This window comes from Molothrus ater, chromosome 3 (assembly GCF_012460135.2).
Source record: "Molothrus ater isolate BHLD 08-10-18 breed brown headed cowbird chromosome 3, BPBGC_Mater_1.1, whole genome shotgun sequence".
NCBI classification, from domain to species: Eukaryota; Metazoa; Chordata; class Aves; order Passeriformes; family Icteridae; genus Molothrus; species Molothrus ater.
In genome coordinates this window covers 25,026,499-25,045,584 of record NC_050480.2, presented here as the reverse complement: position 1 = coordinate 25,045,584, position 19,086 = coordinate 25,026,499, and the positions used below count along the sequence as shown (strand labels likewise).

The 19,086-nt window shown below is 39.8% G+C and overlaps 1 long non-coding RNA gene across 1 annotated transcript; it reads left to right on the top strand.

Annotated features, from left to right (window-relative positions):
* Positions 1-5,813: 5,813 nt before the first annotated feature.
* LOC118685715 (uncharacterized) lies at positions 5,814-19,086 on the top strand. Its single transcript, XR_004980022.2, has 2 exons — positions 5,814-6,051; positions 18,463-19,086. It is a non-coding gene; the product is annotated as an uncharacterized LOC118685715 (long non-coding RNA).

Genomic DNA, 19,086 nt, shown 5'->3' with positions numbered 1-19,086 from the left:
AAAAAGGTAAAAGCAATCTCTGTGCTAAAGAACTCACAGTGCAAAAGGAATCAGGAGATGAACACAGACAAGAGGCAGGAGTACCAACAGAGCACTCAGCACAGCCTAAGCCAGCAGTTAACATTTCAAGCGGGTGTTGCAGAAAATGAGTATTTCAAGGTAAGGTTTGAAAGAGAGCAATGAGTTTATTTGTATTGATGTTTTTCCACTTTTTAAAGCTAGTGAGAAACAGTGTCAGAGAAAACAGTTTGTCTGAATCCAGAGTGCATTTTTAGGAAGGCGTAATTGGCCCCAGAAGCCTCAGATTCAGTTGTTGGACAGAAGAAAAGATCAGTGATTGAGATGATTGTTTTTTCTGATCTACAAAATAACCTCCATGACGACGGAGGGTGTATCAGAGCTATATGGTGCAGCTGGAGGAAGACTTTGGCTCTGGTTTGCAGACTCTAGACAAATCCCAGCTTTCACAACTTTGCTGTGTAGCTTCTGAGCTTTGAACAGAGTAACCTGAGATTTTTTCTGGGGTATGGAGCAGAGGGAGTCTGGTGTTCACAAAATAAAGCCAATGAACATTGTGATTTCTGGGAAAAACAGTACTTGAAGCGTGGGCTCCAGACAGGAGAAGCTGGTGTATTAGTAACATGTGACTGGAGGCAGTCTCAGCAGCACAGCTCTTGCTATCACGAGAATAAAGGAGTGTCTTGAGAGAACTTCTCCCTTCCAATCCTCTCCTTAGCAGGGGAAAAGTGCAAACATTTTTCTTTCTGCTGTCATTTTGAGGATGAAACTGCCATTTGGACTTTCTTAATGCAGTGTTTAGCTTTCAGATGACAGAAATACAACAGTTCACAAGAACTCAGGCCTCACACACGCTAGTTAACACATTCATGGCTGAGTTAAATGCTGGGAGACTCTGAGTTGCTTAAATAAGAATTTGGTAAATTGCAACCACTACCATACCCCACCCCCCCACTGAACAGATAAATATATGTAACTCTTCTCTTTTGTTTTTTAAAAACCTTCTCAGATTATTTCTTTTTCTCTTTCAGTAATAGCCTGATTTGGAAAGTTATTGTCTGGAGGCTGTGTTTGCATAAAGCAGATAGTGTCAACCTGTGTTGTCCAGTGTAGAGGGAAAAAATCCTTCACAGAAAAGGAAGGCAGTTTGCTCTTGTGAGTCATCAGGAGCTGGGTGCTGAAGGAAGGAGACATTCTTGAGGAAAAAGTTTCTGGCATGAGGAGAAGCAGTACTGTACTGTGGGTATGGTTCCACTAGGAAATTGGGTATGTGCCCTGTTTTTCTGTTCTCAGGAGGGTGTGCTCCCTGGTAGGTTAATAGTGACAGTTTGTTGCAATGTTTCAGGTTGCTTTGGCCACTTCAAGCCCTATACCTGGTGCTTGGGTTTAAAGAAGTTTGAATTTGCTTAAAAGTCTACAACTTTTCCCTACAAACAATGGTTAGGTTCTGGGCCAGGTACATCCCTAATCCAAAGGTGCCTTCTGTGAAGTCTTCTGAAATTTCTGGTTCATGGCTGTTTTCTCAGGAATTATTTTGTATCCTGTTGGTCTCCAGTTACGGGAACTTCAGTATTATGTGGTTTTTCAAGGAAAAAAGCCTATGGTGAAGGAACACTCAGAAGAGCACCCAGCTTCTCTGAGGGGTCCTTTGAGGAACTCCACTGCAAGAAAACAAAAATGTTATACCTGAATGGATTGATAATTTCTAATGGTTCTTAAAGCTTTACCATCTGGTTTGCCTGCCTGTTTCAGCTGTGAAGGGATGTTTGGCATGAGCACCCCATTTCATCACCTAGGAGAGTCACCACATGGTATAAAAACACATGATATATATATCCTTTCATTGACTTCTATGCCTCTGTCACTCTAGAATATATCTATATATATATATATGAATTTTAAGTAGGAATAGCCAATTTAGACTACTCTCTTGCCCTCTCTGAGGTCTGCTGCAGAGCAAATGTCTCCCTGCTCAGACTCAACCCTGAGAGGGCCCCCACCTCCAGCAGAAATATCCTGGGACCCGTTCCCCGACCTCCAACTAAATGTGCAGCACTGGTTTGTCCTTCAAGTGTGAAGCCAGTAAGGACTCTCTACCACAGTTTTTGAACACATTTCCAAGTATGGCAGGGTTCAGTGGCAGGCACATAATAGGGCTTTTGGCATGTATTATACTGTGCTCAACAACTCCTCTCTCTGATCCAAACATGCCCACCAAAAATAACTTCAGTGAACAGCTTTTATTTTAATTATTCCAGTGTGGAACTCATGAAGTTTTGCCAAAAATCTGGCTTGTAAAGCTTTTTGTACCTAAGCATAGAAACCCCTAGTGTGTAGTTAATCCCCCACTGGGATTTTCCTTATCCAGTCACAGGTCTATTCTGCAACCTCATCTTTCTTTACCTATCACTTGCTCTCTCTGTTCACCCTACCAGCTCCTTGAATTTTTGCCCTTTCTTGGCTTCTGTGACTGTTCTTTCCCAGCTATCTCCTCTAATTTTCTCTTTTCTTGTTCAATTCCACATTTAGTGGTGGATGGTGTTTTTTGGTGGTTTCACAGTAGTCCTGATCTCTGCAAGGATTTCCGTGACATCAGTACGTGGACTCCTCTCTCCCCCCTTTATTCTCTCTGTCCAACATGGCATAATAACCAAAAAACTGCACTTTTGCCAGTGACTTGCAAACTTGCTTTTTCCAAGATGATCTGTTTCATTTCATCACTGAGGCTCTTTTCTTCCAGTCTCCTTCCCTTCTTCCCCATGTAACACATGTGTGTATACATTTTTATATGTAAAAGTCATAAAGCAAACATAAGAAAAAGGGATGTCTCTGTGGTGTGGTGGGACAAGCTACTAGGCTGTGCAGAACACTTCCAGTTCCTGAGAAGGCTGACTATAGTAGTTGCTCTCTCATCTCTATGCTGGATTATTTATTTAACCTTTCCTTCATCAAACCCTAATTTGCTTTGTGGGGAAACAGTCACAATTTAGGATATTGGTATTTAAAGAAGTACTTGCTGTTATTTTGTAAATAATCTCAGATAGTTAATAAAGTGTCCCTTTAAGAATATTAAATGTGAAGGAGAAAAACAAAAAAGGTTTGATTGATGTTCAGTTTTGCTTGGGTTAATTTCCTAAGCATACCAAAAGAGAAGGAAAAGGTGGAACTCTCTAGAGCAGGATAACCTATAGCATGATAGTTTTCAGCACAGGTGGGGAAAATACAGATTCAGATGCCTGGAGGGAAGTAAGCCCAGCTCTCCTGCAGTCTGAGGGGGTGCTCTGGTTGTAACTCAATTGCTAAAAGCAAGTCTGGCAGCAACAGCATCCACTTCTTTACTCTTTTGGTGGAGGAGGTCTGGCTAGCAGTGGAGGAGGATGGTAATCCCTGCCTTGAGATAGGTGACCAAATTCCAGAGAGGTTTAAGCTAATTCTATTACCTTCTGCATTTCCTAATGGCTCACTTGAGCAGCTCCTGCTCAGTCTTCTGTTTGAGATGTCTGAATTCTCTGCTTCCCAAACCTCTGGATCCCAGCATGCAAGCACACTCCTGGAAGTCAGGAGCTGTGGTTTTCAGCCATGTAGGACCTAAACATTGCTTGTGTCCAGAACAAAATATTTGTCTGTATTTATGTAAATGCTTAGCTTTACATGGGCTGTGCTTGCTTACCTTGAGAAGTGCTGCTAAAAATAACAATATGGGCATTGTGACATTTATGTGCAGCATTCATATAACATCTGTTACAACATCTATAACACCATGCTGGAATTTATGGAGCAAAACCATGGGGAATGTCTTTGCACCAGCTAGGAGCAGACAAGACATATACTTTTGAAAGAACCCCTTTGCATTCAGGATACTTTTGAACTGCTGCTTACTAGCATGATACCCTGTGCTTGACTCAGCCTGAAACACAGTATATATAATACTGGCATTTTCATTTTGTCTCACATTTGGAGTGTGCTCCGGTTCTGCTACCGTAAGTTTCTGTGCCTGTGCAGTGGGGAATATGAAACTGGGGATTTTTGAAGGTCTGAAGGTCCTTCAGTGTCAAATTACTTTTGGAATTCTACTTCAGCACTTCCATAGGGCCTCAAGTATTCTTGGCAGTTTATAATAGCCCTTGTCCCAAAGCATTTAAAATACATTTCAGATGTGCTGAGAATAATAAATCTAGAAGAAGGGAGAAAAAAGGAATGAAATAATCTAGGATATAGTTAGCGTATCAGTGATTATAAGGGTACACTTTAATTTATTTTTAAGGCTTGGATGGAAGGACACTTCACTTTTAATTTTTTTTTATTGACTTACATTGTGACAGCATAAGGAATATTTCTAGAAATCAGATTTGAATTAGAGGGTTTCACATGAACTCTGACTGTTTTTGAAAGAAAGAGTTGCAAACACTAGACTTCATTATCCTGTAGAAGGACTACAAACAAAATGGTTTATTCATCTTCTTCTCATCAGCTACTCTTTTCCAAATATACTGATGCATTTGTCCATCTGTGATTGAAAGTATACATAACTGATAAACTTTTCCCTTATGGTTAGTGCAAAGAAAACAGAACATAAAGTTCTGCTTTATTATAAGAGGAGGGATGGTGCAACATTTGAACAAGTATCAGCCAGAAGCTGATAAAAAAAAACCCTAAAAACAAAAATTAAAAAAAATATTCTGAAATAATGGAAAAGCTTCTACTTTAAAAATCTAAAACTTTTAACAAAAACAACCTTGGATCATGTAGATTTGGTGCCTGCTCACTGGAACGTCACCAAATCTCACTTGTTTTGCTTGGGCCTCACTCAAACATAACTGGCCTCAAGCTAGTAAGCAAGCCAGCAAATGTCCTGGCTTGTAAAGAAATCTGATCCAACCCTGTAAACCAAACCCAGCCTAAGAGCAGTGGTGAGGGGAACATATGGAAAATTAATGACAGATAATAGAATGGTGGGACAACCTTAAAGAAAAGATTGTTGTTGAGTTTATGCAACAATGCCAGCTAATGGTTTTCTGAGTTAAGAAAGTTACAGAGTATCTCAGCAATGTTTTTGACTTTGCCAGCACTTAAACTCTAGAAAGAGCTGCTGTGTTTCTCCTGTCCCAGGGCACATTCTTAATTGATACCTATAGCTGCTGGTTCAGCTGCAGCAGCACTTTGGGAAGCACAGAGATGCTGGTCCCCACCTGTTTAAATAAATGAGAGCCTCAGGAAGAGAAGTGCATTGGAATTTCCTTGGGCTCAAACTGGGCATAACAGCAAAGGCCAGGCTGAGAGCTAGAAGCACTGGGAGGAGGAGATGAGGGCTGTGTGTGTGCTTTTTTCCCCTGCAGACCCCCAGGCATTTTGCAGAGATAAGGTGCTTTGAGTATGATATCACAGATGGGGAAATAGTCCCAGGGAGCTCATTGTTTCACAACTCCTCTCAGGTGAAGAAACTGGAAATGGAGATGGAACGAATGGAAAGAATTATTTTGGTGAAAGTGTATGTATTTCTGGAATATACAAATCACATATTTATTTGGGTAATGGCCTGGGATGCTCATTTAGGGTAGGCTTTGAAATGTGGGACCTTAGAGTAGCTATTTTGTACCAAGAGAAAAGTGATCCCTTTCCCCTCATTCCTCCACTTTTGTTTTATTAAAGACTAGCTAAAATCCTAACATTCTCCTGTCTGGACCCTAAAATGACTCTTACTCCTCCTGTGGCTGCATCCATCCTAATGCACAGGCAAATGTTGAGGTTGATTTGCCCCTTTAGGCCAAAAGTTGTGCAACTCACCTGTTCATTTGGGGTAAGAAAACTCTTGTGCCATTCAATGTACTTATTTTTTTCTTCCTGAACCTGTTTCCTCTGAGCCAACACAGTGGCTCAGGACCCTTCCAGAAAAACACTGGGGAGGCTGTGGAGAGGACCCTGCTCACCTCAGATTCCTGAAAAGCAGGCACTGAGTGTCTCTGAGGTCAGCTCTAAGCTTCTCTCCCTGCTCAGCTGAGAGGACCAATGGATTTTGCCAATAAAGCTGTTCAGGTGAATTACTGCATCTTTACTGGAGTTTAAAGGAATATACTGAGATCATGGTGTCAACAAACTGGTGAATTCAGTAGCTTGCATTAAACAGATGATCATATTAGACCACTATAAGGATTCATACCAAGCATAAAAATGGAAGTCTATAAAACTACAAAAGAGGAAAGCTGACTTGTATAGGACAAAATGAATATGTAGCACACACATACATAAATATATCTTATATATATAGACATACACAGTGGTAATTGTAATACCTCTAGTGTAACAGAAAGCCTTAATTATGTATGTGGGGTGATTTAGCAGACACTTTTTTTTTCCTTGAGAAGTAACTTTTAAGCCACTTCATATGGCTCAAAGACTGGGAATCAGTATCAGTGTAAATGGGAAGAAATGAGAAATGTTTAGAAATACCAATGTTAACAAATATAAATATTTCTATTTCTGGTTTGTTAAACCTGTTTTAATCCTTTTGAGTTCCTGGGGAGGAGTAAAACAGCCTAAAGGTAAGACATATGATGTAAAAGATTGTTTGCTATGACCTTGCCAAACCTATGAACTGACCAAGAGAGGTGGTGGCTCCAGAGTACACAGTGCATATTTTACTTTTCTAATGTCTAGAAGATTCAATACATCTGAAATATAGCAAGAAAATGTCCTGCAGGGCAGTGGAGATGTCCTACTGACAAGAGGGAGCTGTATTCTTTTCTCATCACCTCATAAACAGTGGGGTTCTGACTGAGGATGTTAGGTAATGCTTGCCACAGACAGAGCTCCAAGTGGGTATTACTTTCATTGTATAACCCTTTGAGATCTGAGGCAGTATTGTTTAACAAAGCATATTGTTTTCCCCTCCCGCTTTTACTGAGCTTTGATGCTGATTTTAGAACTTGACAGCTGTGTTTAGACTTCTCTTACAGAGATGGGGAAATAGAGATATTTGGGGGAGCAGGCAACATGAACTTTGTGGAGGGAACAGAGTCAAGATTTGCCTTAGGAAACTGTGGAATTGATCCACAATGATGAACTTCAGGCCACCCTCGTTTTGAGAGAGTGCTTAGAGATGAAGGGGGTGCTGGTCCCTTGTGCTGTCCCACCCAGAGGTGTGTGCCTCAGGGGGGGACTCATGGCCACTTGTCACCATTGCTGAAAGGTGTGAACTCTAGCTAGGCACCATGCTTCAGAGGGGTCCCTGCCTTTGCTTGGGATTGGCATCCACAAGACTCCTAGGACTGCTTGATTTTCCCTGTAGTGCTCTTAATTTTTACAGTGTTTAGGTATGAGTATTTTGTGTGGCAAAATAATTAGAGGGAAAGAGTAATTATTAGGAATGGTCTCTGAAAAAAGAAAAAGTCAGAAGTTGTTACAGCTATTGTAATAAATGAAAAGGAAACAAACTTTTCATCATTAGGCTCGAATCACTAACATCAGTTCTTGTAGAATTGTGTAAGTTCATCCTCTCCGGCATAAAGACAAGTGTATAGTTTGTTTTTATTCAGTAGCTGAGTTTATAGGCCCATCTTTGAATAATTATGGATATCTTGTTCAATATGTGAAAATTGTGGTATTCTACCATCTCTGCAGATACCAGAGGGGAATGTCTTGAATGAGTTAGTGGGACTGCACACAGGAAACCAGGGACTGGGCTGAAAAAAAAAAAAAAATAAAAAAAAAAAGAAAAAAAGAAGGACATTCAAAACAAATAAAATAGAAGTCAGCACAATCCTATTCAAGTTCTGAATGTCTCATATCTCCTCTCATCACCTCTCCTCTCTAATGTAGAAGAAGACCAAAGAATCTTAATTCTCAATTTCTGTTAGGTACCGTGCAAACAAGGATCCTTAATAAATTGTGTGTCACAATAGTGTTTGGTTTTCTTTCGAGAGAATGATATTTCAATGGTGTTTGCTTAAGTCATAGCACTGAGAGGAAGATTCCTGAGTTTCAGTAAGATTGTATTGAAAGGAAGGTACAAAACCCCAGGTAGCCTCAGATATTTGTTTCTATGATGTTTAGGTACATTCTTGTTTCCAAGACAGAGTGAATCTATGAGCACAGAGCCCTGGGCTGCTTCTACAGTTTCTCTGTAGAAACTCCACCTCCCCAGACCATGAGCTTGTCTGTGTTGTAAAAACACTTCTCCCACTCTGATAGGGCATGTCCTTGACTTTGTTTTCTCACCTTCTTTCCAGAACTTATTTGCCTTTGGCAGCTGATGGATGTGGCATGATGAGCAATCCTTGCCATCCATTGCACACACTTGAACACACTTTGAATTAATTTTTAACTAGGTATCAGAAACAAAGATCATTTCATAGCTATAACTTTTAACCACTTCACAACTGATCAGTTTAGCAGGAGTGTAAAATCAGTATACTTCTAAGACAATATAATATCATTTGTTATGGGTCAGTATCATTTGTATCCTGTTCAGAAGTTCAGAGGCTTTATTTGGGCACTGAGTCCAACCTGCATTTATTTTCGAAGAACAAAATGTATTACAGGATTTTCACTTCTAACATAAGATGCTAAACCATATCCCTATAACTTAGCCCCTAGCTTTCAGTCATTTTAGAGAAGAAAAATCTAAAAATTCTTAGAGTATTTTTTGTCAATTTAGAACCAGATCCAAATTTCATTGCTTGCACAATTATTCATTTTCAAACCGCTGTGTTTGGTTGAAATGTCTGGAATGTGGAGTATTGTATTTAAAAATAAAGCAAAACAATCCTTAATAGCCACTCTATCATTTAGTTAAAACAACATCCCATACCCACACCATTCTGGAAGCAGGGAGTAGTGAGGATGGGAGAAGTAGTGGAAAGAAAAAAGCATTAGGAGTAAAACTGTATATACAGTGGCCAGAATGAATCACTCTGAGGTTTGGAACAAAGATGAAAATATAAATTAAACAAAACTGCCTTTATTCCATAAAATACTTAAAACGCTAGTGCAAGAATTCAGAGGGTGCAGTGTTTAGTTCCCAAGAAAACTGTATGAAAGGCCAGGAAGCCGCTTCTGCTTGGTTAGCCTTATACCAAGGATCAAAGCAGAAAGGTATCTCATTTCCATGTATAACTTTGAAGTGTTTTATAAAGAATTCCAAAAAATGTGCCTTAGAGTAGTTCTTACCAGGCTGCCTTGCATCAGAAGAATAAATAAAAACTAGAATGTCTCTTTGCTGGAAGATGTACCAGTAATGTATTGTTCAAAACTTCTTTATCTGTCTCTAGTAATTCTTGGTTTGTGAACACCAAGAGTCAGACAGGTTTTTTATTGCCTTGGGATAATTTTTTTTTCTCCTCTGCTTTCATAAACCTTCCATATGCTTCTACATCCATGTCTTGTTTTCAATTTTAGTGAAGATTTTTATTTGGAGTCTCATAAAATTCTAATTTATTGCGGCTTCTTTTTATAAAATGCAGAGGGGAGGAGGGGAGTATTGAGATAGCATGTGCAAGCCGGTCCCAAGGAATGCACTTGAGAATTTATAATTTTGAGCAGTTTATCAACCCCTGCTTCATTTATTGGCAGCTCCTTTTCCTAACTCTCCAACCTATGAGCCTGTGTTCTCATGGTGTGGGTGTAAGACATTTCATATCAGTCTATTTAAGTAAGAAAGTCTTCTTTCTTAGTTATGCAAACTGTCTGCATTTGCAGAGAGTGAAGGGAAATCAGGTAAAAGAGCCTGCCCAGTACATGATGTGCTCCTACAGCTGTCAGTTCTCACTGTCCTGTTGGGGACTCATTTCCATCAGTGTGCACTACTTGCTAAATACTCATAAGAAATAAGATAGGAGTGATATATCCCTCTGGAAGTCCTAGATGACCCTTTCCTAGGTTAGGAGAAGAACATTTGCCATTGAGGGAGCAGGAATACATCTAGGCTTACCTACTTGTGCTCTGTTCAGATTTGACTCAGGACCAAACTGAACAAAAAGGAATAAAGTGTATTTCCCACCAGCAGAGCTGTTTTTCTTTGCCCCTCTGGTGTTAAGTTGACCAATCTAAATGAAAGCCTCATACTTCAAATAGTGAAGAATTGTGGTGCTAATGTGTTACCATGGTTCAAAGTTACTGTGAAATTTCAAGTAGTCCCTGGCTTCAGCAGAATTAGCGCAACCTTTTTTGAGCAAGGAACCACATCACTTTCGCATAACTAAAAAGCATCTGTGAAAACAACTGTCCAGAGTTAAGGGTGCAGTGCAAGAGCACAATGTGTATAAAAGGTGTCATCAGGCAAACCAGTAGTTTTTTTGTGCAGATTATAGGTATATTTTTGCTTATGCTGTATGTTTGATATGCATGTAAACATAAATATGTACACACATGCAGGTATTTTCTGAACATATTCTTTTTGAATGTGAACCCCTTCCCACTCTGTACGTGTTGTGGTATATCAGTAATACAACATTTGTGATGTTTAAATATTTGGGGAGAAGACCCTCCTGGAAAAAGTTCACAGGGGTGGGTCAACCTAAGTACTGAAAGAGAAATTCAAGTCCTGTAGCACATTTGAAATCTATTCTTGCAGGGGCTGTAAGGAAATATGAGAGCTGCTCTGCTGGAGAGAAACTGTTGGGCACTGGACCCTTTTTTTTCTTCTCTAAATAAAACATAGAATAGGCTTTTAGCTGCCTTTTCTCCATAATAGCTACTTAACCTGCTCACTAACAATAAGGAAAAGAAAGGAAAATTCCAAGAAAAATTCCTATTCACAGTAAAAAATATAAATTAAACCGAAGTGCGCAATGCGCACCCTTTTCTTTCCTTCCTGTTTTGTTTGGTGTTTTCTAACTCTGCTTTTTGGACAGCTGAATGGGGGCTGGGAAAGTGTTTACAATATTTTCACATGATTGAGATGGCAGAGTTCTTGCACTCTGTGAAAGGCCTTCTGTTTTCAGATGGCATTGAAAGTTTACCGTCTCTCCAGACAAAAGGAAGAGAGCCCGTTGCCAGCGGATGAGTAATGGGCATGGCCTCCGCACAATACCTCCTATCCAGTCCTAAATCTACATGGTGTTCTTAGGCTTCCCAGCTTCTCCAAAGCAACCTTTGTCTCTGCTCTGGGAGACCAAAACTGCTCGTTGGGCTAGTGGGGATGCAGCCAAGAGGGGAAGGCTCAGTGACAACAGTTGCTCAGTGCTCAGTGCCCAGTATCTGCCTCCTTACCATGCCACTATAATAGTTGGGAACCCGTCAACAATTGAGCATCTTCTATACAAATATGTTGCAGACCATCTGTATAGTTTTCAGTTCCAGAAGATTCCAGTAACTCACTAAGTTTTAATACTTTTTTTTTTATTCTTGCTAATCTGATGGGCTGCCCTGAGATAAGTGAGAAAAGCAAAAGCCTGTCATAATTTCTTCGGAACTAAAACTGCACAGAAGTTGCCAATTCCTGTATTTGTTTTCTTACAAGAAACTTGAAGCAGGCATTTTCCACTGTTAACAATTTTTAGGTTCTGTCAAGTGATCTTTTTTTTTTTGGTCAGAAAAACATTTTGGTGAAAATGATTGCTAACATAATCTTAGAAAATATTTGAACTGGCAATTCTGAAGTTTTTCCAGAGACTTGGTGTTATAGAGACCAGTAGGTAATTTTTTTTCTTGTTTCTCTTACAAAGCTTCCTAGAGCTTGTCTATTTGGAATTTATCTAAATGTGTATATAGGTTAACTATGCATGGGGCATGTATGTGTGTGTAAGCATGTCTCTCTCTGTGTACCTGTCTAAGTGAACTTGCATTTCACTGTGCTGTAAAGGGCATGAAGAAGAGCTTTCTAAGCATTAACAAAACATTAATTAACTGCATTTAATTTTGACTGTGTTCTTGGCTAAGAAATGTCAGTATTAAGTTCTTATTCTTTCATGCTAATTTGGTGTTGCATAGCGACTCATGTATTGTTGTCAGGAAAATAGAAGCAAAGACATAAGAGATACAGGATTTCTTAAGGGTTGGTTGTAGCTGATATCAGCAATTTACTGACTAACCTGTAGTAACCTGTAGTGCTGACAGTCCTGAGTACACAAGCAATGCATTAAGGTTATTAGCAAAACAATTTTCTAAATTACCTGAATGGAGCTTTCAAGGTAACTGATTCTATTCTTTGTACTTGTTTTCCTTCCCCCCCACATTTTTTTTTTTTTTTTGAGGAGTTGACAATCTAAAGCAGCATTAAAATAATCTGGCTTAATTTCCTCTGCTGAAAGAGCAAGTCAGCTGAAATTTAGACATTTTGCTGAAAAGAGGGGGGAAAAACCAGGTAGTTTTTGTTTTAAAGGGCATGACCATACACATTCTGCCCTGGTGCCTTTAAAGGGAACTTCCCTGTTTAAATGCCCTTGAGCAGAGAAATACCAACACCTCTTAATTGTTTAATATATTACAGCCTAAAATATTTACAGAAGTGCTTTCCAAGTACTTCACTGTTCCAGGTGCTTGGTTCTGCACCTCCTAAAATAATAGGCTATTTCCCCTCAGTTTTCCTGTGCTTGGTGCCACAATGAAACATATGCTCTGTATCAAGGGAAGGGGAAGTGAGGGAAGTAAGTGGGATGCCTGACATTGGTGCTGGTGCTTGCAGCACACACAGACCTCTCTGTCTTGCGTCACAGAGCTGCTAAAGAAGGAGAAAATAACATGGCTTGTGCTTGGGCTGTAAGGTCCAAGGAGAAAAATATCATATTGTAAAGCATTTGAATGTCACTCTGCACAGAGGCCCCTTATCACTGTGTCCTCTGAGAAGCATCACAAAAAGTATAATAATTCTACTAATCAGGAGGGCTGGACATACACTGGTGCACAGCACAGCTGTCATGCAGCTGCCTTAGGGCTATGCTCCAAAATGTATTTATTCTTTCATGGAGGTGTCATGAAGCCAAAGTCTGATGTCTGTCACATGTAACCATGTTCTAGACTGAGGCAAAAAGATTATTTGAAAAAAAATATGCCTTATTTTGATCCAGTAGGGATAAAGATACAGTTTTCTTGGCCTGTGCTTAAGTAATTTATTTTTCAACTTGCTTAGCCAAAATGGACTGAGGCTTTTCCCCACTTGAGAAATAAATCTCCTAATACAGAGCACTTGGGGCTCCCTGGGTTCTGTGAGACTCTGCCCTGATATATCAGGATTTGAGCTGTGCTGTCCCTCTTATCAGCACACCCATGGGCTGTGCAGTGCAGCCATGCCATGAGCACGGATAACCCCATGGACACTGGGTGAAACTGGGCAGGCAAAGGGACTTAGTCTGGAAATGCATGCTCAGAAAGTTCCTTCTCAAAAATCCTCCCTACTGTGCAAAAGCAGGCTAATGAAAATGGTTTAAAGAGCTGGGGTCTCAAACCCTTCCAATAGTTCTGTGTAAGGGAGCAGCAGCTGGATGATTTCCAGTAAGGAGCTGGAGGGAAAGAGGCTCTGTCTGGCCCGAGGGAGGAGATAATGTGGAGTTAAACAATTCTGTGAGAGTGGAGGACTGAATCTTTCCGTGGCTGCAGTTTCCATCAAGCACTTCCCAGCACAGTTGCCTGCCATCCCTTTGAACCCATGTCTCCCATGTGACAGAGCAGTGATCTGGCTGCTGAGCCACTAGACTAATATTGTTCTTTTAATCTCACAAAAACGTGTTATAAAAGAGTTGGATTCACATGAGAAATTAAGTGTAAGATTTGTCCTCATAAAGACATTATACCATGAATGCTCTCTTTCTGCTGGCTGTAAGAATAGGTGGCTCAAGGGTGAAAGGGTAGCATTTACATTTAAATACACCTATTGGAATTGCACAAACAGAAGGCTAAAGCTACTGCTCCCTCTCTGAATGCTTTTAGAGTTTGCTGCTTTTTTTACATAGTAGCATCTTTTTTTTTTTTTTTACCTAATCAAAAAGGGAAATCGAGGTGCTTAACATCCCATAAAATAAAGTAAAGGAGGTCTTTGTGCCAGCAAGATAAATGGATGAGCCTTTTCAAAGTAATTATTTTACTTTTTTCATCTGTATGTGCCACTCAGGAGGTGAAAACCAGATTTCAACCAGAACTTTCTCTGCTGTTGCACTAACTGTTAGTGCTGGCTGGGTGGATGCTGTTTACATTTCCCAGAGAAAATGAAATGCACTTTTTTTTCTTTTTCTTTTTTTTTTTTTTTTGTATCTGCCAAACCCAGATTTACCCTGTGATAAAACAGAAAGCTTCTTAACATCTGGAGAAAACAGAACCTGAAACAGGGTGGGAAGGGCACTTAGTGCAAGGGTAGCCTGGCAGCCATGGTGCAAGCTCAGTGAAACCCTTGAAATGCACCTGCTTGACCCAGGCCAGGGCTTATTCCTTTATTCCCTTTCCTCTCCAACAGCTTTCTCCCCTCTGTACAGTGACAGAGGCTTATGGGCTGGAGTTGCAAAAACTCTGGGCTTACCTTTGCTCTTTAGAATTTCTGATTGAAGAAAAGAATAAAACGAAAAGAAAAAAAAAAAACAAGTGTGATTTTTCTTCAAATTTTTGATGGCTCTTTTATCATGATTTTCCACTACGCATACAAGGTCCAAAACCAAAAGTGCATGAATAAATGCCTTAAAATTACAATGTAGTTGGAAATCAGGAATCAGGAGCTCCATGCTGAACAATTTTTGCCCATACTGCCTGAAATGTATTGAATTACTACACAACATATAGCTAATAACACAAATCATTAAACATATTCCAGACACCTCTGAACATTTAAGAACTTGAAATCCAGATCTGTATGTGCCAGTTTCTTAATATGTAGTTAATAATTTTTCCATTGAATATGTACACAAATCTGCTATTTTATATGTAACTTGGACAGTGGGGAATATTAAGTAATTAAACCAAAAATAATCCAATGATATGAACTTTGGAATCTCTGCAGAGTAAAATAATCCCATCATCAAAATACATTCAAAGAAAGGAAGAGTGCAGGAATCCATAACACAACGGTCAGTATCCCTTTATGGGTCCTTGTATTTAGAGCATATCTGACTGTATTTCGTTTGGATTTTTTACAGTTTTGGCCTGTACAGCACTGAATGTCTGTATAAAACAAAACAGTGTGTCCCTTGTACTCCTAGTCTAGCAAGTACTAGTCCTCCTAGTAAGTCTTCCTAACTTTTATGGTTTAAGAAGTGCTGAATAATTTTTTTCCTGTATACTTTCTTGATTTTTAATAATTTAATGTCAACTACTCATCAGTCATCTTTTTTTTCCAAGTCAAAGAATCCTCTGCCCCCTAAACTCTCCATGTAGAGAAGCTTTTCCACATATCAGATGATTCTTGTTGCACCCTGCTTTAGCTCTCCTCCTTCTGCTATGCCTTTTTGGAGGTGAGGGGCCAGAGGTGTGCTCAGTAGTCACTCTGAACATCCTCAGCATTGTTATTCTTCCCCTCAAAAGGACTCTTGAAGTGCTGTATGCTGTCTCACTGCTAGTGAGCATTGGGATGATATTCTCTTGGAGTTTAAAGGTCCATTTTAAGGAGGACTTATCCCCATGGCCCACAGATTCATTGGGCCATATTACCTGAATTCAGAGGACTTTATGTTCTCTGCAGGGAAGTTTAGACAACCTAAATTTCATACCTGTGTTTTGAACTTACATTGCAATCAATGTGCCTTGGTGCTCCTGAAGAAGAAATCCCTTCCAGCAGCTAACAATCAATATTATGTGTCTCAGCCCATTGAAAATTTAACCAAAAATTGTCTTCTGAGTAATAAAATAGAAAGTAAAGCCCATATTCAAAAAGTAGAGTGGATGGTAGATGTTCTGAGGTTCCGCTTCTTGGCCTGTTTCCAGTTTTCAGTAGTAGTGTAACATAAAATGCAAAGTTTTTTCCAAGAAAAAGAACCAGAATCAATCTACTACCACTATTTGAGAGGTAAGCAATTTTTCTTGTTTCTGGAGAAACCTTGTCAGGTTTCTCTTCCAGGTCAAAGAATTCCTTCTTGTAGTTACTTGTAGTTAGTTTTGGGTTTTCATATCATTAGACTGTGGTCAGAAGATGGTGCAAGTTGCTGTTTGAGGTTAGAATCAGACACCTCCATTCAAATTCAGGCAATATTATTGGATATGGGCAGAGAAGTTACTGAGGGTTAGAAGTTACTAAAAGTTTAGTATCATGAAATTATATCAAGCATAGCTCAGCTACAATCAAATATTTATTTCCTAGTTCGAGGCTCTCATTTTACGCTTTAAATGAATAAAATACAGCCTGGCAAAACAAAGGTTGTGAGACAAGTGGAAGTTCTCCTTAGAGGTTAACAACCTGATTTCTCTCTCACACCAGTTTTACGGTCATTTAGCTCCATTGACTTTGGTGGAATGAGTCCTGATTTATAGCATTGCTTTGCTGCAGGTTTAAAGCTGTGCTGCACAGTAGCAGTGCTGGTGTCAGGTCTTTGGGAGCAAAGCGTCTTTGCATTGTGCTTGCCACAGTGGTATCAGTTCTGAGGCCATAAAGAAAATATTTATTAAATCTACATCCATAGAGAACATATTCGGCAAAAATTATTTTGGTTTCTCATTTGTGGCATTATTTTATCATTTAATATTGGTTATGAGGTTTGTTGGTTTTTTTTTTCCTCCAGCGATTTGTCACTTACCGAGGTAATCCTGGGGTTTCAGATCAGAAATATAGATCAGAAGTTTACTAAGTCCATATTTGTGCATAATTTTGGTTGGAATACCTACCATCAAAGTGAAATCTAAAAAATGCTGTTAAATTTAAAAACAGAAGCCCAGGAACTAAAAAGATAGAATTAGTAATTTTAGGCATGACTTGGAAATTAGTTTACCTCCTGTCATCTCTCCTACGTGTGATTGTAAGTTTGCACACAATGGACTACCATTTCTTCAATTTAATGTGCACCACCGTAGGAGGTCTTCTGTGCTGCTTTTCTTACCTCATATTGACTTCCTAGTGCAGAGCAGGCAGGAAAAAACATCTGAGTGAATGCATCTGATCAAGCAATGAGAATCTGTGCTCTTAGCTTGACTCATGTTGAGACAAAATACTGTGGGAAAACTGGGCACAATAAACTTTCAGTCTGCTCCTCTGCTAGGTAGATACAGCCTTGCCTGCTGGAGTTCTCCTTTAGGATCTTAAGCTCATGTAGGCTGAGGATATAGAAGAGCACATGTGCTTTTGATGTCTCTCTGGTGTACTGATTAAATTGCCAGAGCTCACTTTTCAGAGTCCTTAGTCTGTCACTGGGAAGCTGTAGAATGATCTTCCCTATGAGCCAGCCCTTGTCCTCTTACCCAGTGCAATGGCCATGTTCTTTGGAGAAGAGATCAGCTCTCTTCTCTTTCCCCTTAACACAATCTGAAGTGTGGTAGGAACATCAGGAGGGCAGGGCAGCATTAAAAAGAAGGATTTGTTTCCTGAGAGATGGCATTGTTTCTCAGTTCCCAGCAGCAGAAACTTTAAACTAATGACCTTTCCAGAACATGTAAGCCAGCTGAGCCCAAGACTCATGTTCGTTTTGATGATTTGATATTTTGTTAGGAACATTTCTAGCAGGGACAATGTTTTGCAACATCATATTAATGATAATAATAAATGAAACCATACTCCCTTTTCTGCCCAAAAATCAACCTCCGCCGTGGTTATTTACCCAATGGGTCTTGTGGGGCTTCTCAGCTTTTACAGTTGTCAGGCTCAGTGCAAGACAGACCCTGACGAAAGAACCAGGTACCTCTAGTGCCACTCCTGTGTTTCTCTTCCTCCCCTCACCCAAATCCTGACTTTAGGGAGGGAGCAGATATTTTTTTCTTATGTGCCTGGCTTGCTGGGAGAGCCACATAGCTGTGGTCTGTTTGCTCAACATTAGCTGTGCTGCCCAAGTGTGAAAGCAAGCATGGAGTGTAGATTCTCTCAGACTTCTGTGGGATCTGGAGCAGATCCATGAGTAATGCTACTGTTTTCAGCACTTCCCTTGCTCTGCCTAAGACCAGGCACACTGAGATATGAATGTTGTTACAGCTGCCACATACTATATATAAGCCTCATGTTGATGATTATTGCTTTAAACTAGGAGGTCTTTGTTTAAAAATGTTTTCTTCCCTCTAGAATCTACTAGGTTGAGTTACAAAGTAATGCTTTCTATTTTTATTACTGTTAACAGTGTACCTGCAATTTACATAATATCACAGTTCATATTTATAAAAAAATACAGTTTATTTATTTATTTGTTTGGTTTTTTTTTATTTCTTGTGCAGACAGATTTATAGTACTGGAGAACTAGCCCCAAATTAATTGAAACAAATTGGCCTATTCATTTTTCAATTGTTTATATAATTTTCTGTTTTGGTTTCTTTATTACTTCTCGTGGATCTGTTTCGATCCACTCCCTCAATTATAGTGCTTTTCTTTAAAATATAATGAACTCTGTTGCCTTTCAGAGAGCTGCATGGTCAACTCATGTCACTTCTGTCACCCTACTGAATGCCACGTCACACTGCCAATGCTTGGAAGCACTGACTGCTGGCTTCTGCAAGACTGGAAGGAAAGGAAGACCTGGACACATTGACTACATCTCAACTATTAAACAAAATTAGTCAGAGAATTTTCCTGAAGGCCAACTGGCATGAAATAGCTTGAATCCACAGAGCTAAACTCTCTTGCCCTCAAATCACAGTGGCCACATCCAAAGCATCTATTGGAGATGGTGCCTGACCTGGGTCAATACCCAAGCTGTGCTTTGGCATTGTCTGGAAGAGCATTAGCAGGCTTGCACCAAAGCCATGCCAGGGACCAGTTTGGTGGTATGGATGGTTTCAGGCCCATGCCTTGCTGGTCTTGTTTAGTTTATTTAATGTCAGAGCGAAACCTCAGTAATTCTGCCAGGAGTCAACAGGAAACCCCCTTCTGGCCTCAGTAACCAGAAGCTGCTGAGAAGTATAATCATTAGTTGTTCCCCTCCTTCACATTTGGATTCTTTTTCTCATTTTATTTTTTACCAAATGAGCCCTGAAAATATTTGAAATCTCATCGAGTAATAAAATTGGGTTACTGTCTGCACAAAA